Source organism: Ambystoma mexicanum, chromosome 9 (assembly GCF_040938575.1).
Source record: "Ambystoma mexicanum isolate Mex_15411 chromosome 9, UKY_AmexF1_1, whole genome shotgun sequence".
In the NCBI taxonomy this organism is placed as follows: Eukaryota; Metazoa; Chordata; class Amphibia; order Caudata; family Ambystomatidae; genus Ambystoma; species Ambystoma mexicanum.
In genome coordinates, this window is record NC_090931.1 from 274,302,632 (window position 1) to 274,326,652 (window position 24,021).

Below are 24,021 nucleotides of genomic sequence, written 5' to 3' on the forward strand. Positions count from 1 at the left end.
CTTTTTGGTACTTTTTAATAGTTATGATTTCTTCTATGTTTTCTGGCATCTACATTTTATTATTGCAGCACACAGCACTTTTTGTGCAGTGTTGCTGGAAGCTCCTTGAGGTTTCCTTTTATTTTACCCGTGTTAACTATGTTACTAGGGCAGAGGGACACCCTTTTGACCCTCCTATATTTTATTTTGTGAGATCAGCACACCCCACCTTATGTAGTGCAGAGGGGAAACATCTCTCCCTTTTCTCACTGTTCCAGTAACCTATACTTACTGTTACAAATTGATCTGACAGACTTGTGGCAGTGTATCTTTTTGCATGACTTTTTGTGGACCTTTGTCGCAGGCTGCCTTCGCAGCTGCGGTAAAGGACACACGGGTCACCTTTTGCCTGAAATGGTGGCTGTAGTTTTCTAAGCCCTGTTCATGACTTGCTCTCACTTGAGTTGTCTTCTACCTGCCTGCGTGGGGGAGTCTTGATGGGTCTTTTGTCTTTGGTGGGCTTACCTTGCAAAGCCTGCTAAGGCTCCCGGAGTGCCTGAAAGGACAGAAAGTGGGGGAGGTGACCGAAACTCCCCGGGTGTTTGTCCTCCAGTGTACCTGCCTGGAACCAGTTCGTGCAGGGAGACTGGCTATTCCCATTGCACAGCCACCCCCAGGTTTGAATTAATGAAAATCTGGTGATTAGTGGACTCAGTTTTTTTCCTGCATAAACAACAAGGCTCCAGGAGCAGAATCTTGGTATCAATCACTTCCAGCGACTGCCAGAGCTGTCTGAGTAACCTCTTCAGTCCCAAGCAACTTCTGTGTGACTGGAAAGCCCCAAAGCGGACGACTTCCTCCCTTGGACTGGTGGGCCTAACCAGTCCCAAGACGAACTTCATTTTGCGTCCTGCTTAGAAGAGCTGCAACCTCCAATGCCTGCAATTTACCAATGCCATTTGTGGTGCAACATCAACTGAAGCGATGTTTCGCCTAAAACTTTGCAGGCATTCTCCTGGAACTCCAGAGACTGGACCCCACCCCTGAATGTCCCCTCAGCCATGGCGATGACCAAGAACCAGAGCAAAGTCTACCCCATGACAACCATCCTTCAACCGATCCTTGAAAAAGGCGCCAACGAAGCAGTGCTGTGAAGATCTTAGAGAAACCACCAGATCCATTGCAAGTTCTTTTCTTCAGTCGCCAAGACAAAGAAGCCTGATCTGGGGTCTGCTGCCTCCTCTCCTTAGGGACCGTCCTGCTGCACAAGCTGCTTCACGGATTAGGTACTGTTCAGCCCCTAGTACTTACCTGGTGCCTACTTTGTTCCTGTGCTTCGGAGTGTTGCAGTTAAGCTGTGCCCCTGCTATGCCTACATTGAGCTACTTTGAAGTGGACAACCGTTTCTACACTTTACTAAAGAAACTGAACTGCTGCTCACCTGCAAACTTGAAGAAATCTTCAGAGGCTCTGCCTTGTCTACTACTTATCTGACTTTCTTTCTGCAGCCCTTAGTCACTGGTTCCCGATGCCCCCCTTGACTCTGTGAGACTCGCCTAGAATAGGGTTGGACTTCTTAAATGTGATTAAGCAGGGGTTAACTTAAGTTATACAAGTTGGTCTAACGTTTGCATACTCGTTTCAGAGGTTTTGGCAACTTTTGTGTTTTTTTGAAAGTGTGCTAAATTTTGCTTTTACATATAGTCTGTTTAATGCTACTGTGTAATAGTACTTGCCTTACCTAAACGTTATAAGCTTTAGTGTATATAAAATAAATAAGAATTTTTATACAACTTGTAGTGTTTCCTTGAACTAAGTGTATGCTCTCGATACTGTGTGCCTCACTGCATTCTTCATCCCTCATAGACTAAGCTGGCTGCTCCACCATAGCTACCAAACCTTTGAGTAGTTCAGGCTAAACCTAATGAGTGTCCCCCTGTACATCCAAGGTGGACTTTCTAAAGTCTTATCGCTGATATGTCTTTGGCAAAACCCCTAAACATCATCTCATCTACAATCCTTGCTCACAAGGCCGAGACATGGATTTTCATTCTGAAGGGCAGCTTTTAGCCCCACTTCTTGATAATTGTGCTTATAATAGATCACCCCCGAATTCTGAGACATAATCCTTGATGGACATAATCTAGAAAGAGCAGCTGTGTGATGTGTGTGTGTATCTTATGTTCCTGGATGAGGGGGCTCATAGGTGTGTGCTTTTGCTTAAGACTCAGCCAAAGGTGTGCCTGCCTATATGAAGAGATTTGTACAAGCTCCACCAGGGTTAAACTTACTTGCACCTGGCAAACAGTCTGTGCTCCTCATATATGCCATGTACAAACGGTTAACCTCCTAAAATGGTGCTGGCATTAACAGTACAATGACGTACAAAGAGAGAATTAACATTGGGCACAAAGCAAAAGGTTCTGCCACAATAAAGAGGCAACAACTGTCAAATGGCCATGGTATATATATTTATATATGCAGAGAAATTGAGCACCTATGGAAGCCATTGTAGGGGAGGTTGTTTTCAATCACCTTACTCTACTCTCCAGTCTTCATTTGAGGTTGGGCGGTGGACTTCAAGGGTGGTCCATTTTTTTATAAATTCAGAAGGGGGGTGGAACCCACACACGGGTGGATTAATGAGACCGACAGTTAGCTTGTTTTGACACTCAGTCTTCATTTTCCGGCAGAGTGGCGAAAGAAGGCAATCCTCTTTCCTCAGATCTTGCACTCTAATTCAGTGGGGACATTTTAGGTTTGTGCCTTAAGTCCTTGGACATATGCAGGTAGGGTATAGATTTAAGGAATTGACAAGTAAAGTTTCGGACAGAACCACATTCTGTTGGAGAGTTTCTGACCCTGTCGCCTTATGAGTTTGGCACTCTATCTTTCAGAACTGTTGGGAGGTTTTTCTGAAGCACTCTAGTGAGGAGTTCTAAATGAATTTCCCTGCGGGTAGACAGGGTTTTTTCACCACGTTAGTGCAAACCTCTTACGTCTCCTAAGGGAGAATATATATGTTTTATAGTAAGTGTGTGAACATATTTACCTAAAGGTCTTACTTGCTTAGTGTGTTTTCTAAAGGCCTAATCATTTTATATATGTGTGTGTGTACTTACCTGTCTAACTTGAATTATTGTTGGTGTTCTGTGTTGACTCCTTGTAGCCATAGACCACTCGAAACACTCCTGAGACTAAGCTTTTCCTCTCTACCTTAGCTAAATTGGGTTTGGCTATTCTCAGTGTCTCCTTGTTCACCATAATGGGTTGGCCAAACACTCACTGGACCAAAACTGGAGGAAGGGCAACTATCTAGGGGAAGTTAAATAAACCCAAAGTCATTTTGCAGTTTCCAGTTAGCAAACTTTTCACCATAGTAGTAAACGGGACAAAGTTGATAGCCAATTTGCATGTAAAGGCAGGCAAGTCCCAATACTACAACGTGTGTAGTTTTCAGTAAACAACCTCAAAGAGGACCAGAGGCGGTCCCAAGGAAGAGCTCCAGTGGCAGGTTCGAGACCAGCCCCAGAAGTTGCAGCAAAGCAGGACAAGCCCCAATGGTAAAATGTAGTGGAGAATAACGCATCAAGGCCCGGACAATCTGACGCTCACCGCCACCCACGCATGACCAAGCGCCTAAAGAACATACAAGGATCCCTTCTTGCCCACTTGTAACCTATCACCGCCCACTAGGGCTAAACTAACCGCTTGCCCTTCCCCTTGAACTGTCCCCTGACCTGTTATTACTGTTTTGTTATGAAGGACATTGTCCTTGTTGTTTTACTACTTGTGTCCCGAAGCTCAACGTCGCTGCTCGCAGCGCTCCTTATGTACTCGCTACCACTCGATGCAATGTATGTACAAAAACCAATAAATATATATTTTGAAAAAAAAAATGTAGTGGAGGCCAGTGTTTTCCGCTATGATGCGCAGCTTGACGCTCGATACTTAATCACTCAGACCACAACCTTTCTACTGACTTCCCCCCTCTTTGTCCTCTGTATTGCCTTTGTGTCTACTGCCGCTGGATGCATTATGTCCCTCCAACAATGTACTACCTGATTATGTAACTCTGCTTTGCAAGGAATCAATGTTAAGATATGTATTTCTCTGTATTATGCCAAGCTCCTGTGTCATGTATAGTTTATACCTATGTACCTTGTAACTAAGTTGAACATATTCTGATCTCCTGCGCCCTTATGCCTCGGGGTATGGTGCGTATTATAAATAAACAAACAAACTTTGGTTTTCCCAGCCGCGCACGAAAAATGTGTCGCTGCGCACTTGCTTTGCAGGATGTTATTGTCACTTGCATGGAACAAATCCATACTTGCTTCCTTCTGTCTGATTGGTTGAAAGGAAACCAATATGAATGAAGTTTGTGCCAATGTGTGCTTGTGTTCCTGGCTGCACACTCTTTTTATTTTCCTGATGTGGAATACACTGGTGGACGCTCGACTGCCTCGGCCTGCATAAACGTAGCACAGTTCTGAGGCCTCATGAACAAAGGCGGGCATCTAACATTCATGCGGTTTAAAAATTGAAAAGAGAATTCACAAACCTGAGGGTGCTGCTTTAACATTACCACCAGTGGCTTGGGAGGATTAAAGAACATAAGTAAAACTGGAATCCGACAATATGGAGGGGCAAGGTCATGCAATCCTGACCCGCGGTCACTGTAATGCATCTGGAGTGTAGGGCATAGATTTAAAGGACAGCGTCCGTCTGTGTGGGTCTCAAGAGTTTCCTTGCAGAGTAGAACACACTGTTCAGGGAAAATATGTACAGGGTTCGAAATTGAGATTCGATGGACAGGAGCTAAAACCAGCTCCTGGGTGTCGGGCATCCCCCTGTAGGTAGGAGATACCGCAGGTGAACCAGGAGCTATCTGAGATGCCCCTTTAACTCTTTGTCCCTTTTGTATGAACCAATGTGTTTAAATGTGTATTAGATGTGTTCTAATTCTTCTTTATTATCGCAAACACTCATGTCACATTTACATGTTTGGAAGGCGCCAGTTGGCTCTAGGAGCCAAAAGTAGCTCCTGGTAGCTGTTGGTTTTAAGATAACCAGGCTCTATTATTATGCTAGGAGCAGGAGCTAAATAGCTCCTATCTCCCCTCAGTTTCGAACCCTGATGTAAAACGTACCTGAATGTAATAAGTCTGTTAGGAACACGTGAGACTTCATCATGCATCACCAAGTAAAACTGGGGAATCCTGGGTGCATAGTGTTAGCATGCCCATTCATGGTCAATGCCATTGCATCCTCCTCAGCCTACTACTTCAAACTGCTCAATGCAATCAGACCGTACCTCTCCCAACAGAATTGCCTAACTATCGCCAGGGCAATCATTGGCTCAAGAGTGGACTATTGCAACGCCCTTCTAATAGGGACGTCAGGAAAAAACCTTGCTAAACTCCAACTAGTCCAAAACAATGCCCTAAGGGCCACCACTGGACTATCACGCAGGGACCACATCTCTGACCTCAGGCGTCAGGTCCACTGGCTACCAGTCCAGAAAAGAATCTTGCTCAAAACACTTGCCCTCACGCAGGCCCCTAAATATCTCGTCCAGAGATTTTCTAAACCCTGTGCTTCCAGGCCCTCCAGAGTGGCCTACTCCAATTTACTAACTGTGCCAAAAACCCGCAGAGTGCGTGCTGGTGGCACAAGTTTTCCCACCATGGCAGCCACCCAGTGTACATCAGACGACTCGACTCTCACACTGCCTTTCGCAAGGCCATCAAGACTAGTCTCTTCAAATAATGTGCCTGTTTTTTGTTCGCTACCCTGGACCTATGTATCTGTAACACTGTATGTATATTCTAAGAACTCTTCTAGGGCGGCTTTTTTGTAACCATTAATCAAGCCTTCCTACGCACCGCTTATCAGCGCCTCTATGCCTTCGGGATGCAGTGTGCTTTACAAATGTAAAAAATAAAATAAATTCTATAAACAATCCCCCTTCCCCAATTAGTGATCAGATCTGCAAAAGAATCAGCATTTGACATGATGCATTGTTTTTTTAAAAAAAAAACCTTTATTTGCACAGTTACGACTCATTCACATCTTACAGTAATTACGAGACATGCACACTACAACCATTTACATTTCATATCTCTCTGGATTGTCGGTTTCAGCTTTGTCAGCCAGGTATTGTCTATATCTGGCCCATATGTTTCTGGGTCTAGAGGTGGGTTGTACTGAGTCTATGTATAGTTCTTCTGTGTCATTTGTCCATATCATATCTTCATCCCAGTCTTGCTTAGCTGGGGTGGGGGTAAGGGGTATTACATTTCCATTTTAGCAGTATGGCCCTCTTTGCTATCAATAAACTTAGGTTCAGTAGTTTTTTCCAAGTTGGATTCATTTTCCCTGTGGCACCCAGTAAGCATAGCATCGGTGTCCATTCGATATAGTGGTCCGCCATTTTGTCTAAAGCTGCGCATAACTCCGCCCAGTATTCCTTCAGGTTAATGCAGGCCCACAGCATATGGAAGATGTTTGCCTCTTCGGAGTGACATCTTGGGCATGTACCTGCAATTGTTGGATATATATATGTTTCAGTTTGTCAGGGGTGTAATGTGGTGTTTGCACAATTTTGTAATGAATTAGCTTTTATCTGGCATTGCATGATATGTATTTGGTTAAGGTGCATATCTGTTGCCATTGGTAGTCCTCTATCTGTTGGCCCAGATCTTGTTCCCATTTAGTTTTAGCTTTCCGTGTTTCTGGTGGGCGAGATTGGATAATAGTCTTGTACAGTGTGGACGCCGAAACCCTCCCACTGTCTGCAGTGAACATATATCCCAGACTCAGGTTTGTCGCTGGTTCCGATGGGAAATCAGGCCATAGGTTAGCAAGGGATGATTTAATGCGCATCTACTATAATCTGTTTGACCACGTCGCCCACTATATCCTTAAGGTTGTCCGAGGTCGCGAATCGTTTGTCCGAGAATAATTGTCCCCATTGAACAATACCTTTGGTGGCCCAATGTGTAGCAGCTTCCCTGCCTGGGGTGGGTGGTACTTGAGGGTCGCCCCAGATTGGTATGCTCGGGTGGTACAGATTCTCTGTTTTGTGTATCTTAGTGATTCTGGCCCAGGCTGTGGTTGTGACCTGTGTTGGGTCAATAGAGTTGTATCGTTTGGGGCAAGATTTCATCATGTTATGAAGCCGTGAGGATGGTTTTGTTGGGAATTGCTCATTTAGTGTGGCCTTGGGGTTGAGGAAGTCTGTAGCCCATTGGGCGGCATAGTGTGCTTGTGCGGCTAAATAATAGAGTTCGAAGTCTAGTACCGCTAGGCCTCCTTGTGGGTATGAGTCAGTTAAGACCCTCGGAATCAGTCTGGAATGTCCCCCCCATGTAAATGCGGCGCAGGCACTCTTTATTCTGGTAAACAGTGTGCGGCCGGGCCACACCGGGACTGTGGTGAACAGATAAAACGGTTTGGAAAGGATTATCATTTTGATAAGGGCGATTCTTCCCATCATTGAGATAGGGAGGGCGTTCCAACGTGTCATTTTCGCCGCATAGTGCATCTACCAGGGTATTGTAGTGCAGAGTGCGAGTCAGTTAAGCAGTTCTAGCTACATGTGCCCCTAAATATTGAATATGTATCGGGCTCCAGATGAGTCTGTGTAGTTCCTGAGGCGCAACCATTGTTTCTGTGAGCGGGAAAATTTCGGATTTGTTGATGTTGAGTCTTAGGCCAGAGTACTCGCCGAAGGTCTTGACCTCTGCCAGGACCTTCCCGAGTGTACGATCTGGGTTCTTAAGATATAATAAGATGTCATCAGCATATAGTGTAATAATTTCCAATTTACCTTCAAGCCACTGCCCGTAGGCGCTGTACCGGGCCCTGAGTATGTCCGCGAAGGGTTCTATCACTAGCGCGGATAGTTGGGGCGATAATGGGCATCCCTGCCTCTGCCCCTGCCCCCTCGGAGCTCCAGAACATCCGAAAGGGTGTTGGTGCTTATCCTGGCATAGGGGTGTGTACAATATTTTAATCCACTTAATAAAATTGGGGCCAAATCCATAATTTTGTAATACCCTGAACAAAAAGGGCCAGTATACTGTCAAATGCCTTTTGCATGTCAAGGGAGATCGCCACCCTCTGCGCCGCTTCCGGTATTGCTAGAATCTTGTAACAGCGTCTGATATTTGTAGCGGTGGACCTACCAGTAACAAATCCTGCTTGGTCCTCGTTAACCATATAGGGCATTAGTGGAGTCAACCGGGTAGCCAGTATTTTTGAAAAGATTTTTGCATCAGTGTTTATGAATGATAATGGCCTGTAAGAGCCACAATCTTCCTGTGGTTTCCCCAGTTTAAGCAGCAAGGTAATAACCGCTTCTCTGGTGGTTTTGGGCAATTCCCCTTTTTCTAGAGCTTCCGACCATACTGCATGTAGCTTGGGTATGAGGAGCTGGCTGAATTTGTAAAATTCTGCCCAGAGTTTGTCGGTACCTGGTGCTTTCCCGTTGGGTAACATTTTTATTGCTTCAGTTATCTCGGCCTCTGTGATTGGACTTTCAAAGGACTCTCTGGTGGCATCTGCTAGTAATGCTGTGGGTATACGAGAGAGATACTGGTCTATTTCCACATCAGTAGCGTTGCTCTGAGGAGAATATAACTTTTTATAGAAATCATACAACGCCCCATCACTTTTTGTTTGTGGTCACAGTGCCGTCTATCTGTTTTATACAGGGGATGGTAGTCGGACCCCACTCTCCTCGCACCATTCTGGCCAATAGTCTCGTTGTGTGCTCTCGCTCCCCGTAGCGATGTGCTGCTGCAGGCCTGTCAAAGTAGCGAATCTCGCAGCCGCCTCTTTAAATTCGTCTAGCTTGGTTTTAATCTCTAGTCCTAGTTGTGAGGACGGGGACTGTATGTACTGGGTGTGTTTATTAGCAATGTCTGCGCCTCAGCGGGTCAGATCTCTGCGGATATCTTTAAGGACTCCAAATTCAGTGGACATTGCAGTGCCTCTAATATAGACTTTAAATGCCTGCCATAGTGTCGCTTGACTAGACACACAGCCCTCGTTTATTTCAAAGTATTCCTTTATATGTTGGGCTAATGATGTTTTATAGACCATATCTTGGAGGGCAGCTGCTTTAAACCTCCAGGGGGGCCTGGCTATGTGTAGGTCGGGGATGCACGCTGTCAGTTGTATAGGTGAATGGTCAGAGAATGTCCTAGGGTGTATCTGAGCATCAGTGACCCAGCTTAATACGTCGTTGGCTATTAGCCAGACGTCTATTCTGGAGTGCATGTCGTGCATGGATGAGTAAAACGTGTATGCCCTTTTGGTGGTGGTCAAGGAGCGCCATGCGTCTCTTAAGTTTAAATCAGACATAAGGGTCAGTATGGTGTGAGCGGATTTAGACAGTGCCCTTGGTTAATCCGACGTGCAGTCCAGGTGTACGTCCAAAATGGTGTTGATATCGCCACCGCATATCTGATATGCAGTTGGAAACTTTACCAATTTCCCAAATAAAGAGGAATAGAACTCAGGGTCGTCGATGTTAGGGCCATATATATTAAGTAACAGCACCTCTTTATCATGAAGGATGCCATGGAGCAGGACATATCTACCTTCTGTGTCCCATTCAGAGTGGAGATATGTGAATGGCAAGGTTTTGTGTATGAGGGTCGCAACACCTCTCGCCCGACTGGAGTATGACGTGTAGTATTGATGTGTTCCCCAATTGGGGGCAAATTTTCCAACCTGTTGGTGTAGTAGATGTGTTTCTTGCAGGAAGACTATTTTAGGGCCCAATCTGTTAATGTATGCTAATATCTTCCTCCTCTTAATCTGGGAGCCTAGTCCCCTAACATTCCAGTTTAACATTTTTTTTTTATTAAACTCTTTTTATTGATTTTCACAAAATAACAAGCAAACATTCCCTCCCCCACCCATATCCCTCCCTTCCTGCAATGAGCTAATCCCCTTCACCCATCGACCATTCTAGAAAGATTTTACAGTCATTGCAAATCCAGCAACCTCAGTCGCTGTGGGCACCACATCACCTTAAAATCGTCTTGAAGAAACGTCAGTAATTCCCCCCAGTCTGCCGCAAAGCTCTGGGCCTTGTTTCCATGGCGTAAGTCACCCATTCCAGGGACACTATCTCCCACAGCTTTCGGAACCAGTCTTGAATCATAGGTACCTCTGGGCCTTTGCATCTCTGGGCTATTAACTGCATAGCGGCAAGAGTCGTAATAGCAATGGCTTTTTCCCTACCTCTAGGTTCACCTGCCCCAGATTCCACCCGGACGCCCAAGAGAATTTGCGCTGGAGTCCTCCCATCTCCCAGCCCGAAGGCCAGCCCCTGTGCCTCCCGCACCTCCCCCCCAGAACGATGCAAGCTTTGGGCAATTCCACCAGATGTGCTCCGCGGAGCCCGCCATCCTACAGCCCCTCCAGCAAATCCCTGACACGGTAGGGTAATACCTATTATGCCGGACAGGGGTATAATGCCACCTAAACATAATCTTATAACATGTCTCTTGTAGCTGGTGCGCCTTGACTAGTTTAGGAATTCTCCTCCACAATTTTCCCCAGTCCGTCCTACTGACCCCGCGTCCCAAGACCCGCTCCCATTCCCGCATGTATGCCCATTGGACCCCCTTGTTAGAGCCAGTCAGAATCTTATAGATGTTGGAGATGAGGCCTCTCGCCCCGTCATTCGTGAGCAGGAATTTTTCAAAGGGCTTTGGGTCCCTTGTGGCAGCCTTCTTTACCCCTGGATGGAGAACCCAATGGCGAATCTGGGCATACCTCAACCTCTCTTTTTCTTGTACTGCAAAATGCCTCTTACAATCATTAAACGATAACAATTCCCCTCCAGAAAACATATCGCATAGTTTCCGACAGCCACCCTCCTGCCAATTCGTGAAGGCTCCTCTCTCCACGCCTGGGGAGAAGACCCCGTTGCCAAAGATGGGGGTGAAGGGAGACAGAAATGTGGTGATCCCTTCCGAACCCACCAGCCTATCCCAAATGTCAGCCATCAGTTTGGTGATGGAACTCTCGTAGAGGTGGCCAGGTCTGTTGTTTCGGAAGCCACAGTACTTCTGCTAGGTTTCGGTGCGCTACGGCCCTATCCATCCGTACCCACAATTTGTCCCGCGTTCCTTCCTCCCCCATCAACCATTCCCTAATAATTTGCAGCTGAGTTGCCTCGTAATATCGTCGAAAATTCGGCAATGCAAGCCCTCCCTCACTCTTCGGTGCCATCAAAAGTCTGGTTCCCACTCTAGGCATTTTCCCTTCCCAAATGAATCCCTTGGTCAGGGTTTCCAGCTCCTTGAAGTAGCTCGCCGGCACTGGCAGCGGAACCGCCTGGAATAGGTACAAGAGCCGTGGAAGTGTAACCATTTTTTAACTGCGGCTATCCACCCCAACCATGACACCCTCAGCTCTCTCCACCTCAGGAAATCCCTCTTAATTGCTTTAAGAAGCGGGGGTAATTTGCCGGAAAACCAACCTGCCAGAGTAGCCGTAATTCTCACCCCTAGATAACGAATCCCTCCCGAGCTCCACAGAAAGCCAGTAGCCGCCCGCAGGTTCTCCCTTTTCCGCTAGTCCAAGTGTCAAATTCAAAACCTCAGATTTGTTGGCGTTAATTTTCAGCCTTGAAGCCGCCCCAAAGGTCTCTAAGAGGGCCACACTAGCCTGTAATGATTTCCGTGGGGTTGTGAGCATAAGAAACATCATCAGCGAAGGCTGCTACCTTATGCTGCTCACCTCCGAATGGGACACCCTGAATTTCCCCTGCCTCCCGGAAGGCCTGAAGTAGCGGTTCCAAATAAATCGCAAATAGTATTGGGGAAAGGGGACAGCCCTGCTTTGTCCCCCTCTGCAAAGATATCTTCCTAGAGGCGATCCCGTTCACCATAACTGTAATGGAGGGCGCCTGATAGATGGCCTTAACCATCGCCAGAAAGTCCCCCCCCCCCAAACCCATCTTTTCCATTACCCGAAAAAGGAAGGGCCACTCCACGCGGTCAAAAGCGTTTTCCGCGTCCAGAGCCACCAGGACTGTGGGAGTGTGTGTTTTCTGGACCTTTTCGATTATATGGGCCACTCGACGGATATTGTCCGCGGTTTGTTTGCCCCTGACAAACCCAGCCTGATCGGGATGTATCGGGTCCGGGAGGATGGAGTCAAGCCTGTTGGCCAGGATCTTGGTGAAAATCTTAGCATCTAGATTAATCAACGCTATAGGGCGGTAGGAAGCTCTGTCTTCCGGATTTTTATTTGGTTTCAAGATTAGGGTGATTTTAGCCTCCTCCATTGAAGGCGTAATTCTGCCCGAGAGGCGAAATGAGTTGAATAACGAGGTGAGATGTGGGGTTAACTGCACACTGAACAACTTATAAAAGGCGGCCGTATAGCCATCCGGGCCTGGAGCCTTACCTGGTGGCAGAGCCCCTATCACCCCCCGCACCTCCTCCTCAGCAATTTCTCGATTGAGGACTTCACATACCTCACTGCTAATTTCCCTTAAGTGGATTTTTTTGAGGAAGTCCTCCTGCTTATTGCCTGAGGGGTGTTGGGGGGGGGGGGGGGGGGGGTTATAGAGTGACTCATAGTATTCAGCAAAAGCCTCCTGCCCTTCCTTCCTGGTCGGTGCCCGCTCCCCCATTGACGACCTCAATGCTGTAATCGCATTTCTCGACCTTTTACCTCTCAGCAATCGCGCCAACAGGGAGCCAGTTCTATTAGCCTTTGCATAATACTGTTGTCGCACCGACAACAAGGCCCCTTCCGCCTTCTTAGTGCGCAGGAGTTCCAGCTGCCCAACCGCCCTTCTATATTCCCGCATTGCTCTACGAGAAGTGGTGTCACCTGCCGCCTGTCTATCCGCCTCCACTTCAGTTTCTAACAGCGATTCCAACTCTTGCAATTATTTCACTCGGTGGGCGGATATCGCTATTAATTCTTCCCTAAGTGTGGCCTTAAAGGCATCCCACCTTACGTCTTCCCCAGTATCCTCCCTCTTGTTGGTATCAAAAAAGAGCTTAATCTTCTCTTCAATGTCTTTTCTGATTACTGGATCCCTCAAGATGGCTACTGGGAGTTTCCAACCCCAGATTCCCCTTCTTCTCTGACCCACATCCATCTCTAGAGAGACTATTTTATGATCTGCAATCCCTATCGGCCCTGTGCATACTTCCCGAATAGCTCCAACTAAGGCAACCGAGACCCATATATAATCGATTCTGGATTGCGAACCATGGACGCCCGACAGGAAAGTATGGCCCTCCTCGTCCCCCCCTAACCTCCCTCCAGGCATCACGTAAACCCAGCCTGCCAACTCTTTCTTTCAAATCCGCTGACATTACAGCTTCAACCCCACCCCCCACCCAGCCCCTCTCCCCGCTACGTCCTGTCCTATCTGTTCCCTTATCCCAGGCAATATTGAGATCCCCGAAGAGAACAATTTGGCCCCACGAGTACTCTTCCAGCAACTTCAAGACCCGCTGCAGAATGTGTTCCTGGCCCGTGTTGGGAGCGTATACTACCGCTATTGTCAAAGGGACCCTTGACACTTCCCTTTAGCTATGATCTACCTCCCTTCCTCGTTGGGTTTGAAATCTACCGTGTTTTTAATTGCCAGGGCTACCCCCCCTAGCCTTGCAGTGGCTCGAGGCGTGCAGAATCTGGTCAAAACCCCGCAATTTCAACCTGCCCTGATCCCTATGAAGTAGGTGTGTCTCCTGGAGCCCCATGATATCTGGCTTCTCCTTTTGCGTGAAGTGCTCCAACTTTTTCCTTTTAAGGGGGGTATTCAACCCCCGCACATTATGCGTAAACCACCTAAGGGAACCCCCAGCAGAGGAAAATCGCTAAAAGCGGGGGGGGTATCGTGTCTCCCTTGACCTGCATGCTTTGCTCGTTACCAACCCCCCCCCCCCCGAACCCACCCGAAACCTCCCCAACCCATCCCCCTCTACCCTGAAGGTCAGTACCTTCCCGCCCTCTCCTCCCACCAAACTCGGGCATCTTCGCCCTTTCTGCTTCCAACATGGTTGCGCCCCCTAAGACCCCATGAACTAAAACACCCTATAGAGGCCCACCACCCCTATCTTCATGTGCCGAATCAAGGCTGCACGGGAGAGGTACTACTTGTATCGCCAGGAGTTCCCTCCCTCCGCCGACTATTTCCCCTGGGGCCCCTTCTCCTCCTTTCTCGAACTGTCGTCCAGTCCCAAGGCCTTGATCCAGAGCGACCACTCGAGCCCGGAAGTCCCGCACCAGGGGGGGGTTCCTCCAGCTCGATATGGAGAAGAGCAGCCCCTTCCTGAAGGGATGTGATTTGTCTCTGGGACTCCTCCCAGTCAAAGAGCAAGCCAAAGGGGAAGGTCCACCTGTAACGAATCGATCTCTCATTAAGAACCTTTACCACCGGGCCCATTTGTCGCCTCTTTAGGAGAGTACTGCTTGCCAAATCTTGAAAGAGGGCGATCCGCTGACCCTCGAACATAATTGGCTCTTTTAATCTCACCTCTGAGAACCGCTTCCTTCTGGGCATATCGAGTAAAAGCAGCTAGGACATCCCTTGGCCTCGCCGCCTGGCCTTTGGTCAGCCGACCAGTTCTGTGCACTCGATCTAGCTCCACCGTTTCCAGACTGCCCGTACCCAATATGTCTGCGAAAATACCCTGGAGCACCGCTTTCAAGGTCTTATCGGTCACAGATTCAGGCAGCATTTTGACCCGGATGTTGATTCTGCGAGACCTGTTTTCCAGGTCTTCCACTTGGAGTTCGAGATTCCTTGTGCCGACATCCAGCCTCTCTATAGATTCACTATTTGCTGCATTTTCTCTATCCGCTTCTTGAAGACCTTTCTCCAGGATGTCGGTCCTCTCCCCCAGTTGACGGATCTCCTGCTTTACCTCCCCTACAGCTTTGCTCAAGTCTGTGCGCATTAACTGAAACTGCTCTTGAAAAGTCTTAGCCAGGTTTGCTTGCAGGGAATGCAGTTCTCCAATGAACTCCTGTCTGGGCATATTTGCCAAGTCCTCTGCTTGCCTTGGCGCGGATTCATCTCAAGCTGCTCCTCCCAAGGCCCCGGACCCCTCCTTCGGGTTCTGTGCCGACCACATGGCGTGGAGGGTACCCGTGCTATCTCCAGAGGTCTGCGAGTGCTTTCCCCTTCTGCCTTTGAGCCTCGTGGTTATGCCGGTCACTTCTCCTCCAGGTGGGCGGCTCCGATCCTTCCCTGACTTCTTCCTGGGTCCTTATGCATGGACAAATGCTGGCCCCAGGACCACCCGCGTAGCCTAAATTCGTCCCCCAATTTCTAGGGGACCCGCAAAGTCCGATTCCCCTGCCTCCACACCCAGGCGCCACTCTACGTCTCTCGTTGGGGAAGTGGGATTATCCTCGCCGCGCTGAGCTAGCTCCCAATGACAATATGCAGGCCCTCCAGCACCTTGCTAGTCCTCTGGGCCGGGCGATGCCTCCCGGGCCCCTCTTCCACCCACGGGGGGCAGGGGGAAGCGGGTCTTAAGTTCCCCCGTGGAGCGAAGCAGGCAGGGCAACTGATGTCCGTCCTTTCTCCCAACGTTCCAGGAGTGCGCCGCCTCCCAACGCAGCCCCGGGGCTCTCACCTTCCAGCTACCTGCCTCTGATCTCCACACGGTCCCAGGCCACCGGGTCTGCCGCCGACTGCGTCCTCCACTCCCGGGATGCTCCCTCCGGGCGGGGCCGGGTACGGGTGCCTCCACTCACCGCCGCCCCCGGACTCTCCTCCTCCGTCTCGGCACGCAGCTCTTGGTCAAGGGGTGTGCCCCACCCGGTTCGCCGTTTGCTTCATCCTCCCCTGGCTGCCACCGCTCCCAGACCTCTCCGGGAAGCTCTGGACCGCGCAGCCACCCGGCCGCCTGGGGATCCGCCAGCAGAGAAGGCGGGAAGGCCGTGCAAAGCCGGAGACGCTCCTCCCCGGGTCGGGCCCCGCGAAGGAGCCCACCGCGGGGGCAGGTCCTCGGCAACTCCCCGCGGTACGGCGCGGCCCTCCCCAGGCTCCGGTTTCGCAGCGCCGCACACGAACGGGCCTGCAGCAGCCGCCTCGGCAACTCCTCCTCCGCTCGCCAGGCGCGGCAGCACACTCCTGCCTACTGCAGCGTCTCCGGCACCGAACACGCCGCCCACTCTCTCCAACCCCCCTGAGGTTCGTGGGGGTCCACACGATGCCCGCACAGGTCCGTTGAGGGGGTGGTGGGCACCTTCCCGACAGAGGGGTCCAGGGAGCGCCGTCGGCACAGCGACTCAGTGCCGGCGGCCATCTTGGAATCCCAGTTTAACATTTTAATATCTTCTTTTCTTGGTTCAGCCATTCTCTCAGATATTCGTGTGGTCATGTCCGTGCATGTGCAAATTATCTGTGTATTTTTTCTTGTAACCTCATCTTCCTTTAAACTGTGCCCCAACTTCCCTCCCCCACCCTCATAGTTCCCCGAACTTTAACTATGCCCGCATGTCCTTCCCCTTCCCTTCCCATAAACTCTTATGTAGCACTTGCTACAGGGGGACTGCAGCGACATCCTAGGCCGCTAGTTCGTATGTTTTCCTATGTCTCTGCCAGTTCTGCGTGTTACTCTAACTCATCGTAAGTAAAGAAGTGTGCTCATTCCTCTCTCTTAGATGAATTGACGTGGCTTTACCCTTTTGCTTTATGGGGCTCATGTTTGTTCCTCGTTTTAGGGAGACACAACTTTGAGTCCTCTTCATTTCTCGGTTGGTGGGTTGGTATGGGGATGTGTCGCCACAAAGTTTGCTGCTTCCTCCGGAAAAATGAAGTAGTTTTTGTTCAGGTGTTGTATTTTAAGCCTTGCTGGGTATAGCATGGCATAGGGAACTTGTCGTTCGCGCAGAAGTTTCTTGACCCCTGTGAACAGACTTCTTTCTTGCTGTGCCGCTAGGGTATAGTCTGGGAAGATGCAGACAGTATTGGACTCCCACCTCCGTTCTTGTTTGTCGCTGGCAGTTCTCAACACCAAGTTTCTATCCCTGTCAGGGCCGGTCTTTGTGTCAGGAAGCTCAGGCAGCTGCCTGACGTCAGTCAGCCTCTAGGGACGCCGCACCAGCAGCCTGCAACATTCATTTTAATAATGTTATAATACGAATTGTGAAACAAAACAAACGTTTATTCTAGCAGTGCTAGAATACACGTTAGCACACTGCTGCAGCCTCGGCCCTCAGGCAGGACAGGGCAATGGCAATTAGCAACATTTGTTGTTCTATTACTCCCCCCCTGATCCCGGGCCCCGGGTGGCGCTGGCGCACTGAGTAGGATTGATTGGGGGCTGCTGTTGTCGTGTCGGCCCTGACATTACAGAAAGCGAGTGGGTGTGCAGCAGCAGGTAAGTGTGTCGCCTCCTGTCCTGGGTGCAGGGTACTCCCTCATGTCTCCTGCCCTCGGTGCAGGGTGCTGTTCCCTCATGTCTCCTGCCCCCTGTGCCCAGCTCTGCCCCTTCCCAGTCTCAGCAGGGCACCTGTGCACTCACGGTATTCTATTTGCGATTTGGTATGGTATTCGATTCGCGATTTGGGACCCATCCAGGCCCATTTCCAGCCCCTGGGATCCCGAGACAAACCTTGCCATCAGGAACCCACGGCTAACCTGAAGTGCACTTCGCACCTACAATCCAACAACCATTGAGGATTGTCTAAACACGGCACCCAACTGCTATTGCAGCAGCAGATTTTACGGCCAGCACTACATCTGGTGTCAATCCTGATGAAGGCCAACACCCAGACAGGCTCCAATCCAGCCCAACATGGCCGAAACACACCTGTGTCGATCTCCTGTGACACAACTGCAAAAACTCCCCTTTTGTGTATGTTCTGTAGATTTCTTTGTGTATACCTTGTGTTAATTATACCCCGGACTACTTTCCGTCCCGGGTGCACCTTGCTTCAACTGTAGGTCCATCCTACTATCATATGTGACTGTGCCCTTGTGTGGATGGAATTTTTACTCCTACTCTATAGAGGTTGATATTCATTTTGTATTTCCACTGTATATAATCACAACCTGTCCGTTGTCAACTTACTTTCGTGCTTATCGAAAGTTCTGTAAAATAATTGAGAATTCATTCAAAAAAATTCTGTGTTTGAAATAAATTTATATATTCAGAATCACACAACCGCTTGTAGGATCTCTCATCCTGATTTTTTGCTATTTATATGTGTAACTACCTGGGTATATCAGGACCCCGCCAGGCGCCCTAATATTTACTTGGAATCGGATCTCGCCATGCTCGCTTGGGTGGTGCAGGGCAGCCCATCAGCACTGGCATAATGGGGGGCCCTGGAGCCCCCACAGGCACTGCTACCCCCCCCCCCCAAAGTCCTTTGTGCTCTCAGAGGGGGAGCATGCCTTTAGCTGCAGCAGGGAGCACTCCACCGTGCTGGACTTTGACGGCTCCATGCTACCCTTGGTTGGCAGCCTGGGGCTCATTTGGTTGGCAGCCTGGGGCTCATTTGTTATATCCGCGACAACACCTGTGACTTAACTCTGACAGCCTCTGCGTCCCTTGCACAATATTCAAACCCCTTCCACAACATACATGCCCCATGCATAACAACTGAATTACTTACAAATGTCCTGCGCTTCTTGTTCCTTCTCTGAAAACCTGTGCAGCACCCACACAACACCTCCCCCTCAGCCGTACCCTCAGCAACCACTGGAATTATCTAATTGTAATGCCAAAAGCTCATTGGGTTACAGTCCACTCTATTCCCCCCCCCTCCCTGATCTTTGCCAAGACACTGCCTCTCCCACACTGTCCAGGCAGGGAGTCCTGTAGAGGAGTGGGCGCATGAGCCCACCGAGTTTGCTTTCACCACACTCTGAGCATCTGCCTTATGGAGAGGTTTGCACATAGACCTCCCACTGACAATAAACCCCAGAGCTAAAACCTAATGAGATGGTTAACTGTCTGTCATAGATAACAAGCCCAAGTTATGCCACCAGCTCACCGTTCCAGATATTGCTTAAATGCAAGTGGTGCTCACTCAAGCTTTGGTCCTGGCCTTCAGGGCAGACCTTCACCCAGAAAATGCATGGGATTGGGCTGGTTGTGTATCCATGTGGAAATGTCCAGTGGCGTTTCCTGGGAATCCAGTCTGGTGTACTAAACATCAACAAATCGCAGATTCAGTTTCGGAACCAATAGCATATGTATTATAAACAATAACTGAGTTTATTATACAAGTTCTTTTATTACAGGTCTTAAATCACTGAAAGTACAGTGGGTTAACTAGATTTTTCAGATTGGCAATTACTTGCATTCTGGGACTTAGAGTTTACCATTTAGGAAGTGAAAATTAAAGCCACAATCTTCCCAGGTATGCAACTTCGTATCAGTATTTTAAAGGTTTGGTAATTGAAAGGGCATATTATTATTTGGCTAGCAATGCCTTGACAAGTACAAAAATCACATGATAAATGAACCTGACAATATATACATATTATAGAAGCGGGTCAAGCAAGAGAATGTGAATAAACATTTTTTTTCCCCATCCTGGACGCCAGGTTTTTCTGTGCAAACCAAGATAATTTTGTGGTGTGCAATATATGAATGGACACTATTATTAATATCTAATAATTGTAGTCTCAGGAGGAGAGCTAAGAGGCAACTTGCTCAGCTTGGAAGCAAGACGACGTGGAACAACACAGGTACGATCCCGGGTCTGCACTTTGAAACCTCTCGGTATTAAGCGCATTATAAATAACCAATTATAACACCTCGATAGTTTGGGCATACTCCTTTGATTGCATCTGTGATGTTTAATTATATTTCAAGTGTGTGGGTTAAGTACACCGGCGACATGCACAAAATGGATCTGCATGACATAGGAATTATCCCATGATATTACCTCCTGTAATGTCCTCTCCCATTGCCTTGAACCCTATCATTTCCAAATGTAGCTTCAGGCTTGATCATTCAATATTACTACCATTGACAGGAAAACCTGGCAAGGATACTCAGCTGTCTCTAGCAAGAGTCAGACCCCCAAACACAGAAAACTGTAAAAAAAACAACTTTAAAAAAAATGAATCAATCATCTATCCCCAAAGTTAAACATTGTGCAACTCTGCCCACTAGGCTCTGCCTCCATAGCCTGCCCACTTGGGGCCCTCTGTCATTTTTGCCCATATGGCCCTTTGCCTTAAATCTGCCACTGGTGCAGGGTGCTGTTCCCTCACGTCTGTCTGCCCCAGCCCTGTCGATTTTGCAGAGGCATTGAATGACACCCGACCAGACGAGTCATGGCGTATGTGGTAGGATCGATAGCTCAGCTCAGTAAATCGCTTGCAAACTGCAGTCACAGGCACCCGCCTGACGTGCACCTGGCTTCACACTAACATTTTAGGTTCCAGAGGTGTGACTGACTCTGCACCAGCTCAGCTGGCCTTTGAGGTCCCAGCCTGAGTCCTGTCTTGGGTGCAGGGGGCTCCCTCTCGTCTCCTGCCTTGGGTGCAGGGTGCCCCCTCGTGTCTCCTTTTTTGGGTGCAGGGTGTTCTGTGACTCCTGTCTTGGGTGCAGGGTGCTCTCTCACTCGTCCTGTCCCCAAGGGCAGGGTTCTTGCACATTGTACCCTAAGAGGGGTGGACTGGCCTACAGGTAAGTCTGGCAATTTCCCGTGGACAGTGGGTTGGGGGGGTCTGTGAACCATGGGCCGTTTTTCTGAGGGCATGCAGAATGTGCTCCATTGCTGTGCAGCACAATCAAGATGCAATTTTGCTTTCAATAAAAGGAATCCAGGGCCTCTTTTGGTTCTGAGTCTACTCCTGTGTACCCAGCACAGAGAGCCCGGTGCATGATTCCAGCCCTGCCTCCATACCGAGTTTTCCCTTAATTCCTGGTCGAAATCTCTGCCTATCAGTCTCACTTTAGCAGAAGGGAGGGGGCGATTGTGGGCTGGAACCAGGGAAAGGTGGTGCGGGGTGAAAGTAAAACGAGCTGAAACAGCCAAAAGATGAGGGCAGTCAGGGAGGTTGGGGCCAGCAGGTATTGGATAAAGGGGGCTTTCTCAAACACATTGAGAAAGTGTAAAGTAGTAGACTGTAGTCGGAATGCAGAGTTCACAAGGTATGATTTATTGCCAAGTTAAATTTTCACACAGCCTCTCGTTATAAACAACAAAACATGCTTAAACGTGATTCAGCAGGCTTGCTCGGAACAAAAAAAAAATGGATCAATTCAGAGTTTGCATGAATGTCCTCTTCAGCTTGCCTCCTCTTTGAGAGAAAAATGAATCGGGTCACATAATTTCCTTTCCCCGGACACTAGCTTTCCATTCCTTTGCCAGCTGTCCAACTTTGGTTTTGAAAAAAGGAAAACAGAGAGGGAAAACCCACGGAAACACTGTCCTTTGGAAATGGTTTACAGCCAGACTTTCCTTGTCAGTGAATCCGCTTCAGTAGTGCCCCGGCGCTGCCGCTCTTTGAGCCTCCCTGGCGGAGGCTCTGCCTCTTGATAAGGATCTCCGCTGTGCCGAGCCTTCAGCCTCCTAGTACGCCCAATGTACATCACTGGGGATTCCTCCCACTCCTCTCTGTTCTCCAGCCAGGGTTGCTGCTGTAATGAGAGACAGCTGATGAGTTTCTCGGGGCTTCTTTTAACTCATTCTTTGCTCCTCCCCTCCTCATCTTCCACCCGCCTTTCCTGGCCACTTCCCACACCTGCAGCCAGCTTGCCTTCATATCTCCGCCCTGCTCCATGCACTGTTTGTCCCTCCTAACCTGTACTGCTATGTGGGTATCTGTCAGTGTACCGCATGACCAGGCTGTATCTATACCGCTTCCCTTTGTTCATTTTATCTTTTCCCCCACCTGGTCTCCATTTCCCATGGTGGTTTATGGGACATGTAGTTTTGTTCTGTCCTGCTGATGTAACATTTTGGGTGCTGGGTCTGAAAGTTAGAATGGGGCTGTCTTTTATCTCTATTGCCTCTTTGACCTCCTCACATACTCCCCCCAGGGAATCAGGCCGTTCGGGCCGGTTCAGTGCCCTGGATAAATAATCAGCGACTAACTGATACTTTCCGGGTTTATGTACTGTAACAAAATGATAGGGCTGAAGAGTCAAGAACCATCTCAGAACTCTATGGTTTGAATCCTTCTGGGTGGCCAGCCATCTGAGAGGTGCATGATCTGTGAAAATGGTAAACTTCCGCCCTAGTAGATAATAATGGAGGGACTTTACTGCCCATTTTATTGCCAGACATTCTTTTTCTAGTGTGGAGTACGGTATCTCATGTGGCAGGAGTTTTCTACTGATGAATGCGATGGGGCAAAGGTTTTGTTCCGTCCCCTGGGATAGCACTACGCCTAGACCGCATCCTGATGCATCTTCCTTTCTAAATAAAAGACTTTAGAAAAGTCTGGGCAGTGTAGGACCGGGTGGGTTGATATTAGCTGTATTAATTGTTCAAAGGCTTGCACCTCTTCCGGAGTAATTTTAAGTGGTCTATTGGTTTTCAAGGCATCCGTCGGTGGTGCTGCAATTGTAGAAAAGTGTGGTATGAATCTTCTGTAATACCCCACAAATCCTAGAAATGCTTGGATCTCTTTTCGTGTCTCTGGAATGTGTAGTTTTTTCAAGGCCTGTATTTTGTCCACCAGGGGTGTGATTACCCTCCCTCCCACCGAATATCCCAGATACTTAGTGGTTTTGGCTGCCAGTTTGGTTTTCTTGGGATTAATATGTAGCCCAGCCTTTTGTAAGGATTTAATTACTTTGGTGAGATGTTCTAAGTGTTCTTCCCAGGTTTTACTGAAAATAACTCTCATCCAAATAAGCCGCCGCATATGGTTCATGAGGTTTTAAGATCTTGTCCATTAAGGCCTGAAACGTGGCAGGAGTGCCGCGTAACCCAAATGGTAACACCGTAAACTGAAACAGCCCTTGGGGAGTTTGAGCGGTATCTGCCAATATCCTTTGGTTAAGTCCAAGGTGCTTAAGAAGGATGCTGTTCCCAGCTTCTCTACCAGTTAATCAATTCTGGGCATCGGGTAGGCTTTGTATCGGGAAATGGCGTTTAATTGCCTAAAATCCATACAAAACTGTGTGGTACCATCTGGTTTGGGCTCTAACACCACAGGTGAACACCATGCGCTCTTGGAGGGAACAATGGTACCTAGTTTCAGCATACTATCTATTTCTTGTGCTATCTCTCCCCTTTTTGCTTCAGGGATTCTGTAGGGTCAGAGACGTACAATCTTGCCTGCCTCTGTGGGGATGCAGTGTGTAGCCAGATGGGTTCTTCCTGGTATACTCGAGAATACTTTTGCCACAGGTTCTAAAATGGAAAATAGCTCAGTTCTTTGGGTGTTGCTCAATTGTTCCCCCAATCCCACATCTTGTATGCCGCTAGCCAAAGTTGTGACCGTTTGTTCTGGAACCGACAGCTCTGCCATGGTTGTACACAACACCGCTGAGTCCTTTTCTTTCCATAACTTGAGGAGATTAATATGATAGTTTTGATGTTTGTTTTGCCTATCAGGTTGTTCTACCTCATAGTTAACTGGGCCCAATATTTTTGTGATGCTGTACGGTCCTTTCCATTGGGCGAGCATTTTGTTGATGTGAGTGGGTAATAGAACCAACACCTTGTCTCCTACTTTAAGCGTTCTTGGTCTGCTTCCTTTGTCATAATATTCCTGTTGTCTTTCTTGAGCCTGACCCAGGTTTTCCTGTGCATAATCTCTGAGTTTTCCCAGATGCTCTCTTAAGTCATTAACATAGTCAGTGAGGTTTGTTTCCTCCTGGTTTTCCCAGGTATCTTTCAGTAATCCCAAGATAGATTTTGGTTGTCTTCCAAATAATAATTAAAATGGGGAATACCCCGTTGAAGATTGTGGAGTGTCACTTAACACCAACAACACCCAAGGCAGCACTCGCTCCCAACCAAGGCCAGTGGGACTGGTGGCTCTTTTTTATCATTTGTTTGATGGTTTTATTATATCTTTCCACCAGCCCATCCGTTTGTGGATGGTACACC

General features: G+C 48.5%; 1 protein-coding gene across 9 annotated transcripts in view; it reads left to right on the top strand.

The window, feature by feature from the left end:
• Positions 1-24,021, top strand: part of NF1 (neurofibromin 1) — a 3,279,657-nt gene that overhangs the window by 1,065,515 nt on the left and 2,190,121 nt on the right. The gene's annotated exons all lie outside the window — the stretch shown is intronic.